This window comes from Musa acuminata, chromosome BXJ2-2, assembly GCF_036884655.1.
Source record: "Musa acuminata AAA Group cultivar baxijiao chromosome BXJ2-2, Cavendish_Baxijiao_AAA, whole genome shotgun sequence".
NCBI classification, from domain to species: domain Eukaryota; kingdom Viridiplantae; phylum Streptophyta; class Magnoliopsida; order Zingiberales; family Musaceae; genus Musa; species Musa acuminata.
In genome coordinates, this window is record NC_088339.1 from 15,557,402 (window position 1) to 15,572,382 (window position 14,981).

A 14,981-nucleotide genomic window follows, 5' to 3' on the forward strand; every position below is an offset into this window, starting at 1 on the left:
ACCCGAGCTGTTCTCATTATCCGCGGCCAAGGGGCGAAAAGCAGAAAGGGCGTGGAGGCGGCGAATCGGGAACGGGAACTCGAAGTGGATGAAGAAAGAGGCGGCGGAGAGGCCGCCGTGGGAGGAGAGCTATGAGGAGGAGCCGGAGGCAGAGTTGGGTCTTGCCGACGACACTCTCGCCGGTGATCTCGGTGACGGAACCGATGGGGAGGCCGCCGCGGAGGAGCCAGTCGAGGACGGGGCAGCCGAGGGTGAGCTTCTGAGGCTGCTGAGGTCGAGCACCTTCAAGAGCTTCAAACGACGCTGGTGAGAACAGAGCGCAGCAGCGGGCTAGTCTCGAATTCCTATGTCGAGTGCTTTGAGATTATTACTTACTTTGATACCATAATAGAAATAAAGTACAAGGTGGAATTTATTAAATTTTAAAAGATATTTCCTATTTATACATGAGAATTTTCTCCAATAAATTTAGATTATTGCGAAGGTTGTTATCAAAAAAAAGATCTTAACTATTATCAATATATGACTATGAACATAAGTAGTACCTTTTTAACGTATAAAACATCCTATATCAATAGATTAGATTACCAATGGTACTAACAAAATTATGGCGTCATTCACTATTGAATGGACTTTCTCTCACATTTACCTCAGAATTCTCAACTTATGAAGTAACTTCACTACTCGGACTTCTGCGATAGGGAATAAAGCTTCTTTTAATGCAGAGCCGCTCTTTCATTAGTAATTTAGGCAACTGGTGGAATAAGGAATAAAGTGCGAATGAATTCTCTTGCTACTCCTGCTTAGAATGCTTAGAGAAATCCAAAACGGCAACTTGGTATTTTAGTTCTTAGTTATATGTGTCGTGAACATTTTTGTACTTCGGTACAGAAATATGTCTTATCAATATAAGCAGAGGCAAAGGAATCTTAATTCCAGTCTCTATCTATCTCATACACTTGTGGTGTAGTGTTCAGGGATTTAGGTTTAAGGAAATACCGAGGATGACTAGCCGACTGTTCGATGCTTAACCCATCAGCATCTTCATAATAAATATACATCAAATTTTATACGCCTATATCATACTACGAGTTTAAGTAGATTGATAGATGACTAAGTAGATCGATCTTTCATGGTGTGATTAGTTTAAGCTAATAATATATTATCCTTTATAGTTAGATTTTTTTAGTATTTTAATCCTTAGATTTAAAAAATTTATATTGAAATCACTATAGTTATGAAAATAAAATATTTAATTTTATTTATCTTGATGACATCGATTTTATCGATGAAAAATATATCACATGACAACACATATATGAATGACACGAAAATGATGAATATAAAGGTAATTTCAATAATGATGATAGATGATAGTACCGTAAGTTACTGTTGTGGTGGTCGATGACAACAATGTGATAGTCAACTTTGTTGATGTCAATTCGGACCTCGACGATGAGGAGGGAGATGAGACAAAGCGATGAGACATATACGTCAATGCCACATTACTCTACCTCCTCTAGCATTACTTTATATATGCGTCGATATCAGAGGAGGAAGAGGATGTAAGTGAAGCATCTACATTGCTGACGACGAGAAGGGAAGACTAAGAGGAGGTAAGTGAGGTAGAATAGTACGCCACTATTTATACGTATGATGTCATATATTGTATCTTCCATCAATAAAATCGACATCATTAGGATAAATAAAAATAAATATTTTATTTTTATAATTATAAATTTTTAATATAAAATATTTTAAACTTAAGGATAGAAAGACTAAAATGATTTAACCATATGAGATAATCCTTAGAGCCACGATAACGTGCCGGTGAAGGTCGGTATAGCTATGCTTGATTGTGACTTTCTTGCTATTATTCTAGATTTCGATTCACGACCCGAAAAAAATAATAATAAAAGAGAGATGGCGGTATCGATAACAGTGACGAAAAAGATGTGTTGTACAGATATGGGCATGATCTATGGCAGAGACTACGATAACAACAGGAGGGGCTGCGTTGCATTGTGAGAACGACGGGCTCGGTTACTCAATTATCTACTTCGATCAATGTGTTACATTGTCGTGGTCGTAATTTGTACTGCGCTTGCCTTGTACGGACGAAACTGCTCGTCTTAGAAATGCCATGTTTCAAATATAATGTTGGCAACTGATTCGATTGTTTTGATGGTAAATATAATGTTGATGTAATATGTGTAAGATGTGTTGTAAACTTTAGTTACATGAAATAAAAAATATATTGTTGAGAAAGCGTATTAAAACAATCTTTTTCTAAGGTCAACTAACTGGATTGGATTTCATAATTTGGAAACCGGATCATGTAAAGTGCGTTAAGAGTCGAGAGTTTGAATCCTGTTTCGCTCGGTGTTGCTTTTATTCATACTCTTGCAGAATTAAACATAGGAATGGTACAAATGAGAAATCAAATCATACATGTAAACTGAAAACATAATATACAGGACGAATGTGATTATATTAGGACACAATAGAGAAAGATTGAGAATGAAAACGGACTTGGAGTTTCTTAGCATAAGACAAAGCTCATCTTCGTGAGGAAACCCGACCATTTTACCAATCTTCTGGTTAGTTGCTCGATGATTTCTTGATTTGTTGACCAGCTTTTCCTTGTTTAGCACATTTAGCACACTAGCTGTTCATGGTGTGAAACATGTTGCTCTTGTGACGTAGCTTCAGATCTTGCTAAGCTTCTAAGTCAACCGAAGCTTCAGTAACCTATAAAACGAATGCACCGATGCTGGACCAACAAGTTCATTCTTTTATATATTCATTTATCTATGCCTTCTTGGTCAAGTCCAAGATTTCTTGGACACGATCGATCACCTCCTTTTTTTATAGCAGATGAGATTTGCCTAACTGTACGAAAAAATCTCTCTACTCTATTGAGGGAAATCCTCCCTCTTAACCTATATAAATAGGGGGAGAGAATAACTTCAATGAAAACAAGCTTCTTCCATACATTATATTTTCTATCCTTTTTCAATATGGTGTCAGAGCAATGAGACGAGCAAGGCTTCGCGGCCATCAAAGCCTGCCATTCACCACATCCTTGCCTCTGCAGGATAGAGAAGGGCAGAACTCTTTCCTGTCGAACTCGCTTCCCCGCAGGACTCCCCTCTCCATCCGCTGTATAGCAGCGCTGTACAGTGCGTGATGCCTTCGCTGCTACCCTAGCCGCTATCGTGACCACACTCGACATTGCTATCAGGTGCGGCCACAACAACGAGGGCCTGTTTGTTGGTGCGGCCGACTGCTCACCCTCGGTAGTGGATCCCTCTCCAACCCCTGCCCGCTCCTTCCCTCTTCTCCTCCCTACGGCCTTCTTCTTCGCCGGCGTCGCTTGCACCGGCCCCAGGCTCGGGTTGTCTGCCGTCGTCCTCGCAACTACCATGGCAGCAGCATCATCTTCATCAGGCTATGATCTGGATCGATTGCAGCCCACTACCTTGCTTTCAACCATTAATCCTCAGCTCCTGCTAAGAGCTAAATGCATTCACTAAACACAGAATTCATCCCAGCAATCCACCTGATCGCTGCAGATTTCTCCACTTGATCGTTGCATATTTCTCCACCTAATCGCTATAGATTTCTCCTCCAGCATCGTTGTAGCTTCCTTGAGCATCGTTGCAGCTTCCCCCTCTAGCCTCTTCCTCTACCGTAGTAGTCGCAATAGCAGCAGTAGCAGCAATAGCAGTGATATGCTCTTGCTCTTCTCACAAGCCTCCTCCCTCCCTCCTTTTCTGTAAAGATCACTCTTCAGCAAAATAATAAAAAAAAAAAAAGAAGAGAACACACACACACACACAACAACAACAACAATAGCAAAAAAAAAAAAAAAGTCTCGGATGTCTTCCTTATCTTCTTCTGATATTCCAGTTACTATTTTTGTAGGGACTTATAATACTTCTCCTATAGGACTATCTCCATCAATGCTGCCACACTGATCCCTTTCAAGTTATAAAAGGGTGGCAACTATGCATCTTGGCAGGCTCAATTTTCTAATCTCTTATTTGGATATGACTTGCTCGGCTACGTTGATGGCTCCTTTAGTTGTCCGCTAGCCATGATCAACATCTCTGGAGAACCCAATCTAGTACCAAATCTGACTCACAAATTGTGGCTACGTCAAGATTGTCTCATCCTCCAAGCTATTCAAGCCTTAGTTGTTGGATCCGTCGCTCCATTGATATCCTCATGTGGGACTGCTACCGAAGCGTGGTCTAAACTGTAAACTACCTTAGCGAATCATTCGCGTACTCGCGAGCTCAATCTTCTATCCAAGCTAATGGTGATAAAACAAGAGGGAAGTACTATCACTGATTATCTACAAAATATCAAAGTTATCATCTATGATTTGGCTTTGATAGGTCATTCCTTATATGATGAAGAGATCATCATCCATACCCTTAATGGTCTCGGAGATGATTACAAGGAGATGGCAGCTGCAATTCGGGCACGCGACACGCTAGTATCATTTGAAGAACTCTATGATAAGTTGACTGATTATGAGATGTATTTGAAGCGTAAGGACAAGCTATCTAGACCAACTATTATAGCTCAAGTTAGTCTAAGTCTAAGAGGAAGGGCACTCGGTACTCTATGAAGATCTCCAAAGGTTTGGCCAATACACATCTTGATCCTATGGATTTCATGCGAAACCCCCCTTATACTCCTAATCATAACTTCTCGCAAAATAGTAACTCTAATAATCGTTTGTCTTGACATCCTACCCCACCAAGCCACCAAACACGGGTCATCTGCTAGTTGTGTGATAAAATTTGACACTCCGCTAAAGTTTGTTGGTCTCAACCCCGCCTCCCTGGTCCATCCCACTAGCCATAAGCAAATCTCCTAACTACTCCGACGACTAGCCAACCCAACTGGATTATCGACTCTAGCACCTCCCATCACATCACCGTTGATCTTCAGAATTTGTCTCTTCACAACACCTATGGCGGCGATGAAGATATCATCATCGGTGATGGCAATAGACTTCCTATAACTCATACTGGATCCACAACGCATATTTCTGATACTACTATATTTACACTCGATGATATTTTATGCGCCCCTCATTTTAAATATAACCTCATTTCTGTTTCTCAATTTTGCAAATATAACAATACTTCAATTGTTATGTACTTAGTGAAGTGATCTACAAAAATGACATAAAATCAGAATTTATCAAAAGACAGGATTGGGGCACGGCCCCAAACATCTATATAAATAATTTCAAATGGTTTAGAGGAGGAAATGGAAGATGAGCCAAAGGGTTGTCGATGACTTTTATTACTAAGACATGCATCACAATGCATTATAGAACCATGTAATTTTAAAATAGGAAAAGAGTAACGAGAAAGTAATTTTACTAAATAGAGGACAAGGGATGACCAAGACGATGATACCACACATCAATTGGAGCCACAACAGAGAATGAACAGTGGGCTGGGTTATTTGTGGAGCTGACGGCCATTCGTAAATGTTGCCTCTATTCGAGCCCTGGACCAAAGATGCCCCCGTGCTCAAGTCCTTAACAAGAAAGGAATCAATAAAGAATTCAATTGAAGTATTATTATGTTTACAAAATTGAGAACTAGAAATGAGGTTGTGTTTAATATGAGGGACGCACAAAACATCGAGTGTAAATGTGGTAGTATCAGAAGTAAGCGTTGTGGAACGAGTATGAGTTATAGGAAGTCCTTTACCATCACCGATGATGATATCTTCATCGCCGTCATAAGTGTTGTGAAGAGACAAATTCTGAAGATCAGCGGTGATGTGATGGGAGGCGCCAGAGTCAACAATCTAGTTGGGCTGGCTAGTCGTCGGAGTAGTTAGGAGATTTGCCTGAGGCCAGTGGGACGGAGTAGGGAGGCAGGGCCGAGACCGACAAACTTTAGTGGAGTGTTTGATTTTATCACACAATTAGCAGACGACCCGTCTTTGGTGGCTTGGTGGGGCAGGATGCCAAGACGAACGATTATTGGAATTGCCACTTTCTGAGAAGTTATGATTAGGAGGATAAGGGGGGTTTCGCATGGAATCCATAGGATCAAGATGTGTATTGGCCAAACCTTTGGAGATGTTCGGAGGGTACCGAGTGCCCTTCCTCTTAGACTTGTGACTGACTTGAGTTATGATAGTCGGTCCGGGCAGCTTGTCCTCATACTTCAAATACGTCTTATAATCAATCAACTTGTCATAGAGTTCTTCAAATGATACTGGCATGTCGCATGCCCGAATTGTAGCTGCCAACTCCTTGTAATCATCTTTGAGACCATTAAGGGTATGGGATGATCTCTTTATCACATAGGGAATGACCTATCAAAGCCAAATCATCAATGATAACTTTGATATTTTATAGATAATTAGTGATAGTACTTCCCTCTTGTTTTGTCATCATTAGTTTGGACAGAAGACTGAGCTTGCAAGTACGCAAATGATTCGCCAAGGTAATTTACAGTTTAGACCACCCTTCGGCAGTAGTCCCATATGAGGATATTAATGGAGCAACGAATCTAGCAATTGAGGCTTGAATAGCTTGGAGGATGAGACAATCTTGATGCAGCCACAATTTGTGTTCCGGATTTGGTACTGGACTAGGTCCTCCGAGGATGTTGATCATGGCTGGCAGACAACTGAAGGAGCCGTCAACATAGTCGAGCAAGTTGTATCCAAATAAGAGATTAGAAAATTGAGCCCGCCAAGATGCATAGTTACCACTCTTTGATAACTTGAAAGGGATCAGCGTGGCTGCATTGATGGAGATAAGCCTTGTAGGAGAAGTACTATAAGTCCCTACAGAAATAGTAACTGGAATATCAGAAGAAGATACGGAAAACATCTCAAACATTTTTTTCTATTTTTTTATTTTTACTGAAGAGTGATCCTTATAGAAAAGGAGGAGGGAGGGAGGAGGTTTGTGAGAAGAGCAAAAGCATATCGCTGTTGTTGCTGCTGTGGCTGCTGCTACTGCTACTGTTACTATTGGAGGGGAAAGTTGCAGCGATGCTGGAGGAGGAAGCTGCAGCGATTAGGTGAAGAAATCTGCAGTGATTAGGTGGAGAAATCTACAATGATCAAGTGGAGAAATCTGCAGCGATCAAGTGGAGAAATTTATAGTGATCAGGTGGATTGCTAGGACGATTTCTGTGTTTGGTGAATGCATTTAGCTCTTAGTAGGAGCTGAGGATCGATGGTTGACAGTGAGGCAGTGGGCTGCAATCGATGCAGATCACAACCTGATGAAGATGATGATGCCACCGTGGTAGTTGCAAGGACAACGGTGGATAACCCTAGCCTGGGGCCGGTGTAAGCGATGCCGGTGAAGAAGAAGGCCGCAGGAAGGAGAAGAGGGAAGGAGCGGGCAGGGGTTAGAGAGGAATCCACTGCCGAGGGTGAGCAGTAAGCCTCACCAACAAATAGGCCCTCATTGTCGTGGCCGCACCTGATGCGATGTCGGGTGTGGTCACGGTAGCGGCTGGGGTAGCAGTGAAGGCATCACACGTCATACAGTGCCACTATACAACTAACGAAGAGGGGAGTCCGGTGGGGAAGCGAGTCTAGCGGAAAAGAGTTCTGTCCTTCTCTGCCCTGCAGAGGCAAAGATGTGGTGAATGGCAGGCTATGATCTACATCGATCGTAGCTCACTGAGTAATTTCTTAACCGATCTATTTGCAATCTTTTTTGAACGAAATTTCTTATACACTTTATAGATCATCTTGGCTTCCATCTAAGATTGATCCATTGAGGAATTCATCTCTAAAAATATTCTTGTGTTGCTGCAAATTTTTATTGCAAACCGCTAAAATTTTTCGACGAGAATTCTGCTATTGCAAATTACACCAATTTCCTTGCTGTTATACTACCAAAATTTTTTTAATTAAATTGGTCATCCTTGCTGTCATATAAACCAAGATTTTACTGTTAATTCCCTCCTTAAATTTCTTGATTTTTTCTGAAATTTTGTCGAGAAACCGATGTTCCTTCGACAATAATTCTACTCTTATAGTACAACATATACCTATAGCAACTTCCACTGATTTCTATCAAACCTTTGCTTCCATCTACCATAGATCTAAAACTTTTTTCCCTAACCTTCATCCACTACCATCACAGCCCTAAAACTCCACTAAACCACACCTACAAACTATACCCAAAATAGCCACAAAACAAGCCTAAACAGTAGCCTACATCCACCAATCCACCAACCCTTTCGACCATCACTTCTCTCAACCTATACATGCCTTTAACCCGACAACAAAAGAGAGATCTTAACATCACAGATTTAGAGGCATATACTATGGCATTTGATGAGGCAATCAATACTAAATTCGAAGCCTTCGAGGCACGAATAGAGGATAAGATTTAGACTCTCTTTACCGAACACAGTTTGGGCCAACCACCAAGCCTGAAGAAATCACAACGAGGAGAGAGCTCTGACCATTCACACCAAGCCTGAAGAGATGACTTTCAAGAGAGGGGAGGCTCTATGACCGACCCCAACTATCCACACATGAGGGTGGACTTCCTTATATAGGAAGAAGGAGACCCGATTAGTTGGATCTCGCACATGGAGCAATATTCTCGGTACCACAAAACCACAGACGCGTCTATGGTAGAAATTATAGCTATACATCTAGAAGGAGATGCCATATAATGATTTGATTAGTTTAAACACACTCATGGAGTCCTCTCATGGCGATAATTCAAAGAAGGACTGTTGATCTACTTTAGACCAATCGATTACGAGAATATTGACGGACAACTAGCAAAGATCTGACAAACCTCCACTATTCAGGAGTACCAAACTAGGTTTGAAAGATTATCTAATCAAACTCGTGATTAGTCTAAAAAACAGCCATCGGGGATCTTCATTGAGGGCTTGAAGCCAGAGATCCGGGGAGAAGTTAACGCGCGACAACCGTACACACTTATGGCAGCCATCTCTTTCGCACGACTTCAAGAGGAGCAATTGAACCATGAAGCCCAACAAACTAGGGTTACTCCCCGACTAGCAATACTGAAGCCCTCAGCCCCCCCTACTATCAATCAAGTCCCTGCACTAAAAAGGTTGACAAGAGAAGAGCTTCGGGAGCGATCTACGAATGGATCATATTGGCACTACAATGAGCCGTGGAGTCACGAGCATCGCTATAGAAAAGGGAGACTTCTTATTATTGAACTAGTAGAAGAAGAGGTTATTGAACATCTAGAAAAGAGCCTTGAACATAAAGAAGAAGATGTGGAAGAAGAGCCACAACCGACCAACATTACGGTAAACGCACTAGCTGACTACTCAAACCCGCAAATGATGAAAGTTGGAGGCCTTCTCAAATAACAACCGATCACTGTTCTCATCGACACGGGCAGCACTAATAACTTCCTAAATAGTAAGGTTGCTGCTCGGATGGCACTCCACATCGAAAGTTGCAGAAAGTTCAACGTAAAGGTCACCGACGGAAGAATCCTAAAGTGCGACCAAAGATGTCCGCAGGTGAAACTATTACTGTAAGACCAAGAAATTATCACCGACTTCTTCCTCCTACCAATTGATGACTATAAGGCCATGCTTGGCATAGAATGCCTAACGATGCTAGGTGATGTCTCTTGGATCTTCTCTAAATTAATTATGAAATTCTACTGCAAAGGCAAATAGATCATCCTACGCCAAAAGCGCGGAAGCAACGTAGCTATCGTTTCGACCCAATGAATGGAGAAAGTTTTACACAAGGTAAATGGTAGCTTTTTGATGCATCTTTAGGAGCAATAAGAGAGGGAGAAAATAGAAATTGAAAAGATCGTAAAGGAGATGCTTGAAACAGGGGTGGTTCGGTCAAGTTGCAGCCCCTATTCCTCACCGGTGCTACTTGTATGCACGAAGGACGGAACTTGGCAGATGTACATCGACTACCAAGCTTTAAATAGCATCACTGTCAAGAATAAATATCCTATTACAGTAGTAGATGAAATTTTGGATGAAAGAGAGTACGAATCTTCACAAAGCTGGATCTTCGATCCGGGTATTATCAAATATGAGTGTGCGAAGAAGACATACTGAAAACCACCTTTCAAACACACAACGACCACTACAAATTTTTACTTTCTTCAATAGAAGGTGGAATATCTTGGGCATATCATATCAGAGGAAGGTGTGGCAGTGGACCCCTCCATAATTGAAGCAATGCAAAACTGGCCGACCCCGAGGAACATAAAATTGCTACATGGATTTTTAGGTTTAACGGGCTACTACCGTAAGTTTGTGAAAAACTATGGAAAGATCAGTGCACCACTTACTTCCTTACTAAAAAAAGATGCTTTCTAATGGTTGAACAAAGCCACCACCACCTTCGACGAACTTAAAGCTGCAATGACGATAATGCCAATACTAGCGCTACCCAACTTCGGCAAGACTTTTGTTATTAAAGCTTATACCTCTGGAGTCAGAATTGGTGCTGTACTAATGCAAGATGGCTGCCCCCTCACTTATACTAGTAAGGCATTATCTCATTCTTATCTCAAGATGACTATTTATGATAAGGAGATGCTCGCGATTGTGCATGCGGTGGCCAAGTGGAGACTGTACTTGATCAGGTGACACTTTCAAATCAAAGTCGATCATAAAAGCCTTAAGTACTTTTTGGAGCAAAAGATACCATTCCCTGAGCAACAAAAATGGGTAACCAAACTTCTTTGATTTGATTATGAAATTATTTATAAAAAGAGGAAAAAAATATTGTTGCAAATGCACTCTCATGGCTACCGGAGCAAGCTAAGGTTTTAACCATCTCCCTCCCTACCACCAGCTTCCTCGAGGACATTAGGGAAGAATGGAAGAAGGATCCAGAGATCAACAACATCATAAAAAAACTGGAGGAGGATCCAAGTGCAATAGCCCACTACACTTGGGATTCGAGTGATCTATGCTAGAAAGGTCACATTGTGCTTATACTTGACTCCCCTTGCATCAAAATAATCCTGCATGAAATGCACTCCACACCTTCAGTAGGGCATTCCAGATTCCTAAGAACCTACAAAAGAGTGAAGCAAAATTTTTATTGGAGAGGAATGAAAAAAAATTATTGCTGAATATATGGCATAATGTCATATATGTCAACAACACAAAGGTGAAACAGTAGCAAGTCCAAGGAAGCTACAACCACTACCATATCGGACTCGGTGTAGACTGACATCTCTATAGACTTCATCGAAGGGCTACCATCTTTCAAAGAGTTATTCCAAATGCAGGGTACTAAATTGAAAATGAGTACGGCGTATCACCCATAACCCAACGGACAAACAGAAGTGGTGAACAAGTGCTTAGAGATAGCCCAAAGTCATCCACCAAATATGACTACCTAAGGAGAACTCCAGACCTAGTTGAGTGCTATTATTGATCAATGGATCGTGACCTGATGATGACGACCCACTACTGAAGTGCTAATATAGTAGGCGAACTTACCAACAGAAGGTGCCACTTGGGAGAACTATGACGACTTGAAGATTAAATTTCTAGAATTCATGAAATCTCAAACTCGAGAAGTCTGATTTCAAGAGGGCTGGTCTATTAGGACTCTAGCTAGGAGAGTTCTAATAGAGAGGGCATTCATGTAAAACCTACCTAAGCCGACCCCTATTAAAAAGGTGAAGAGGCCAGCTAGGGTTAGGAGGTTGTTTCTTAGAGAAGAATTAGGAGTTGTAAAGGAATAGGAGTCTTGAGTAGGAGTCCTATTAGAAGTTATGATTTAGAAGCCCTATAAATAGTCATGTATTCATCTTCTTTTGTTAAGTAATAGATGAATCTTTTCTGCAGCCTTTGAGTAGTAATTTGGAGGAAGGAACCCCTATAGAGTTCCAAGGAGGCCGATCTCCTAAAGAGATCAACCCCAAGCTTAGAATCTGCAAGGGTTCTAACATCATTTCTACTATATGCCTAGAAGTCTTCTTATCCTGCACCAAAATGTTTTTTCCCTAACATCGTTCTACTTCCTAACAGTGGATTTTCCTTTTGTTTCGTCAAAAAATTCTCAATATAAATCACTGATCTAAACTTGGGGTTAATCTCTTTAAGGGATTGGCCTCCTTAGAACTCTAGGCGTTGTCTGTGGTAGATGGCAACAAAGGTTTGATAGAAATCAGTGGAAGTTACTACGGATATGTGTTGTCTAGCCATCTCTTTATGACGTTATCATGAATTCCTCCTTGTCGTAAATAGTCATTTTGAGATGAGATAGGAAGGAGATAATGCCTTACTAGTACAAGTGAGGGGCCGGCCATCTTACATTAGTACAGTACTAATTCTGACTCCTGAGGCATCAGCTTTAATAACAAAAGTCTTGCCTCTCCAACCCCTACCCAATCCTTCCCTCTTCTCCTCCCTACGGTCTTCTTCTTCACTGACGCCACCTGCATCGGCCCCAGGTTCGGGTTGTCCACCGCCGTCCTCACAACTACCACGATGGCAGCATCATCTTCATCAAGCTGTGATCTAGATCGATTGCAACCCACTGCCTCACTGTCAACCATCGATCCTCAGCTCCTGCTAAAAGCTAAACGCATTCACTAAACACAGAACTCGTCCCAGCAATCCACCTGATCGCTGTAGATTTCTCCTCCAGCATCGCTGTAGCTTCCTAGAGCATCGTTGCAGCTTCCCCCTCCAGCCTCTTCCTCTGTCACAGTAGTCACAACAGCAGCAACAGCAGTAGTAGCAGCAATCTACTCTTGCTCTTCTCATAAGCCTCCTCCCTCCCTCCTCCTTTTCTGTAAAGATCACTCTTCAGCAAAAAAAAAAAAAAAGAAACTACAACAACAACAACAACACCGAAAAAAAAGAAGTCTCGGATGTCTTCCTTATCTTCTTCTGATTTTCCAGTTACTATTTTTGTAGGGACTCATAGTACTTCTCCTACAGGACTTATCTCCATCAATGCTACCATGCTAATCCCTTTAAAATTATTAAAGGGTGGCAACTATGCATCTTGGTGGACTCAATTTTCTAATCTCTTATTTGGATACGACTTGCTCGGCTACGTTGACAGCTCCTTTAGTTGTCCGTCAGCCATGATCAACATCCCCGGAGAACCCAGTCCAGTACCAAATCCGGCTAACAAATTGTGGTTACGTCAAGATCGTCTCATCCTCCAAGCTATTCAAGCCTTAGTTGTTGGATTCGTCGCTCCATTGATATCCTCATATGGGACTGTTGTCGAAGCGTGGTCTAAACTGTACACTACCTTGGCGAATCATTCACATACTCACAAGCTCAGCCTTCTATTAAGCTAATGGTGATAAAACAAGAGGGAAGTACTATCACTGATTATCTACAAAATATCAAAGTTATCATCGATGATTTGGCTTTGATAGGTCATTCCCTATATGATGAAGAGATCATCATCCATACCCTTAATGGTCTCGGAGATGATTACAAGGAGTTGGCAGCTGCAATTCGAGCACGCAACACGCTAGTATCATTTGAAGAACTCTATGATAAGTTGACTGATTATGAGATGTATTTGAAGCGTGAGGACAAGCTGCCCGGACCAACTATCATAGCTCAAGTCAGTCACAAGTCTAAGAGGAAGGGCACTCAATACCCTCCGAACATCTCTAAAGGTTTGGCCAATACACATCTTGATCCTATGGATTCCATGTGAAGCCCCCCTTATCCTCATAATCATAACTTCTCGCAAAGTAGCAACTCCAATAATCGCCTATCTTGGCATCATGCCCCACCAAGCCACCAAAGACGGGTCGTCTGCTAGTTGTGTGATAAAATCAAACACTCCGCTAAAGTTTGTCGGTCTCGACCCCACCTCCCTAGTCCGTCCCACTGGCCTCAGGAAAATCTCCTAACTACTCCGACGATTGGCCAGCCTAATTGGATTGTCGACTCTAGCGCCTCCCATTACATCACTACTGATCTTCATAATTTGTCTCGTCACAACACCTATGGCAGCGATGAAGATATCATCATCGGTGATGGTAAAGGACTTCCTATAACTCATACTAGTTCCACAATGCTTACTTCATATACTACCACATTTACAATCAATGATATTTTATGTGCCCCTCATATTAAACACAATCTCATTTCTGTTTCTCAATTTTGCAAACATAACAATACGTCAATTGAATTCTTTCCTGATTCCTTTCCTGTTAAGGACTTGAGCACGGGGGCATCCTAGGGATGACTATCAGCTCCATAAATAACCTAGCCCACTGTTCATTCTTCCGTTGCGGCATCAATTGATGTATGGCATCATCGTCTTGGTCATCCCTCCTCCCTTATTCAGCAGAAATTACTTTCTCGTTACTCTCTTCCTATTTTAAAATCGTATAGTTCTATAACGCATTATTATGCATGTCTTAGTAATAAAAGTCATCGACGACCCTTTGGCTCATCTTTCATTTCCTCCTCTAAACCATTTGAAATTATTTATACAGATGTTTAGTGCCTTGCCCCAATCCTGTCTTTTGATAAATTTAATCCCTAGTGTCCTATTTCTCAACTTGTGGTATCCAACACCTCAAGTCTCCCCCGCACACTCCTCAACTTTCGAAAAGTGAGAAAGATGGTCGAAACGTTAGATTTATGGTGAAGATGATATAACCATGTGTACTAAGTAAAGTGATCTACAAAAATGACATAAAATCTAAATTTATCAAAAGACAGGATTGGGGCAGGGCCCCAAACATCTGTATAAATAATTTCAAATGGTTTAGAGGAGGAAATAGAAGATAAGCCAAAGGGTTGTCGATGACTTTTATTACTAAGACATGCATCACAATGCGTTATAGAACTATGCGATTTAGAAATAGGAAGAGAGTAACGAGAAAGTAATTTTTGCTAAATATGGGACAAGAGATGACCAAGATGACGATGTCACACATCAATTGAAGCCGCAACGAAAGAATGAACAGTGGGCTGGGTTATTTGTGGAGC

General features: G+C 41.5%; 1 non-coding gene across 1 annotated transcript; it reads left to right on the forward strand.

Moving 5' to 3' along the window:
• The first annotated feature begins 4,407 nt into the window (after positions 1-4,407).
• Positions 4,408-4,547, forward strand: LOC135606345 (small nucleolar RNA Z247). The gene has a single exon (XR_010484798.1). It is a non-coding gene; the product is annotated as a small nucleolar RNA Z247 (small nucleolar RNA).
• The last annotated feature ends 10,434 nt before the right edge of the window (positions 4,548-14,981 follow it).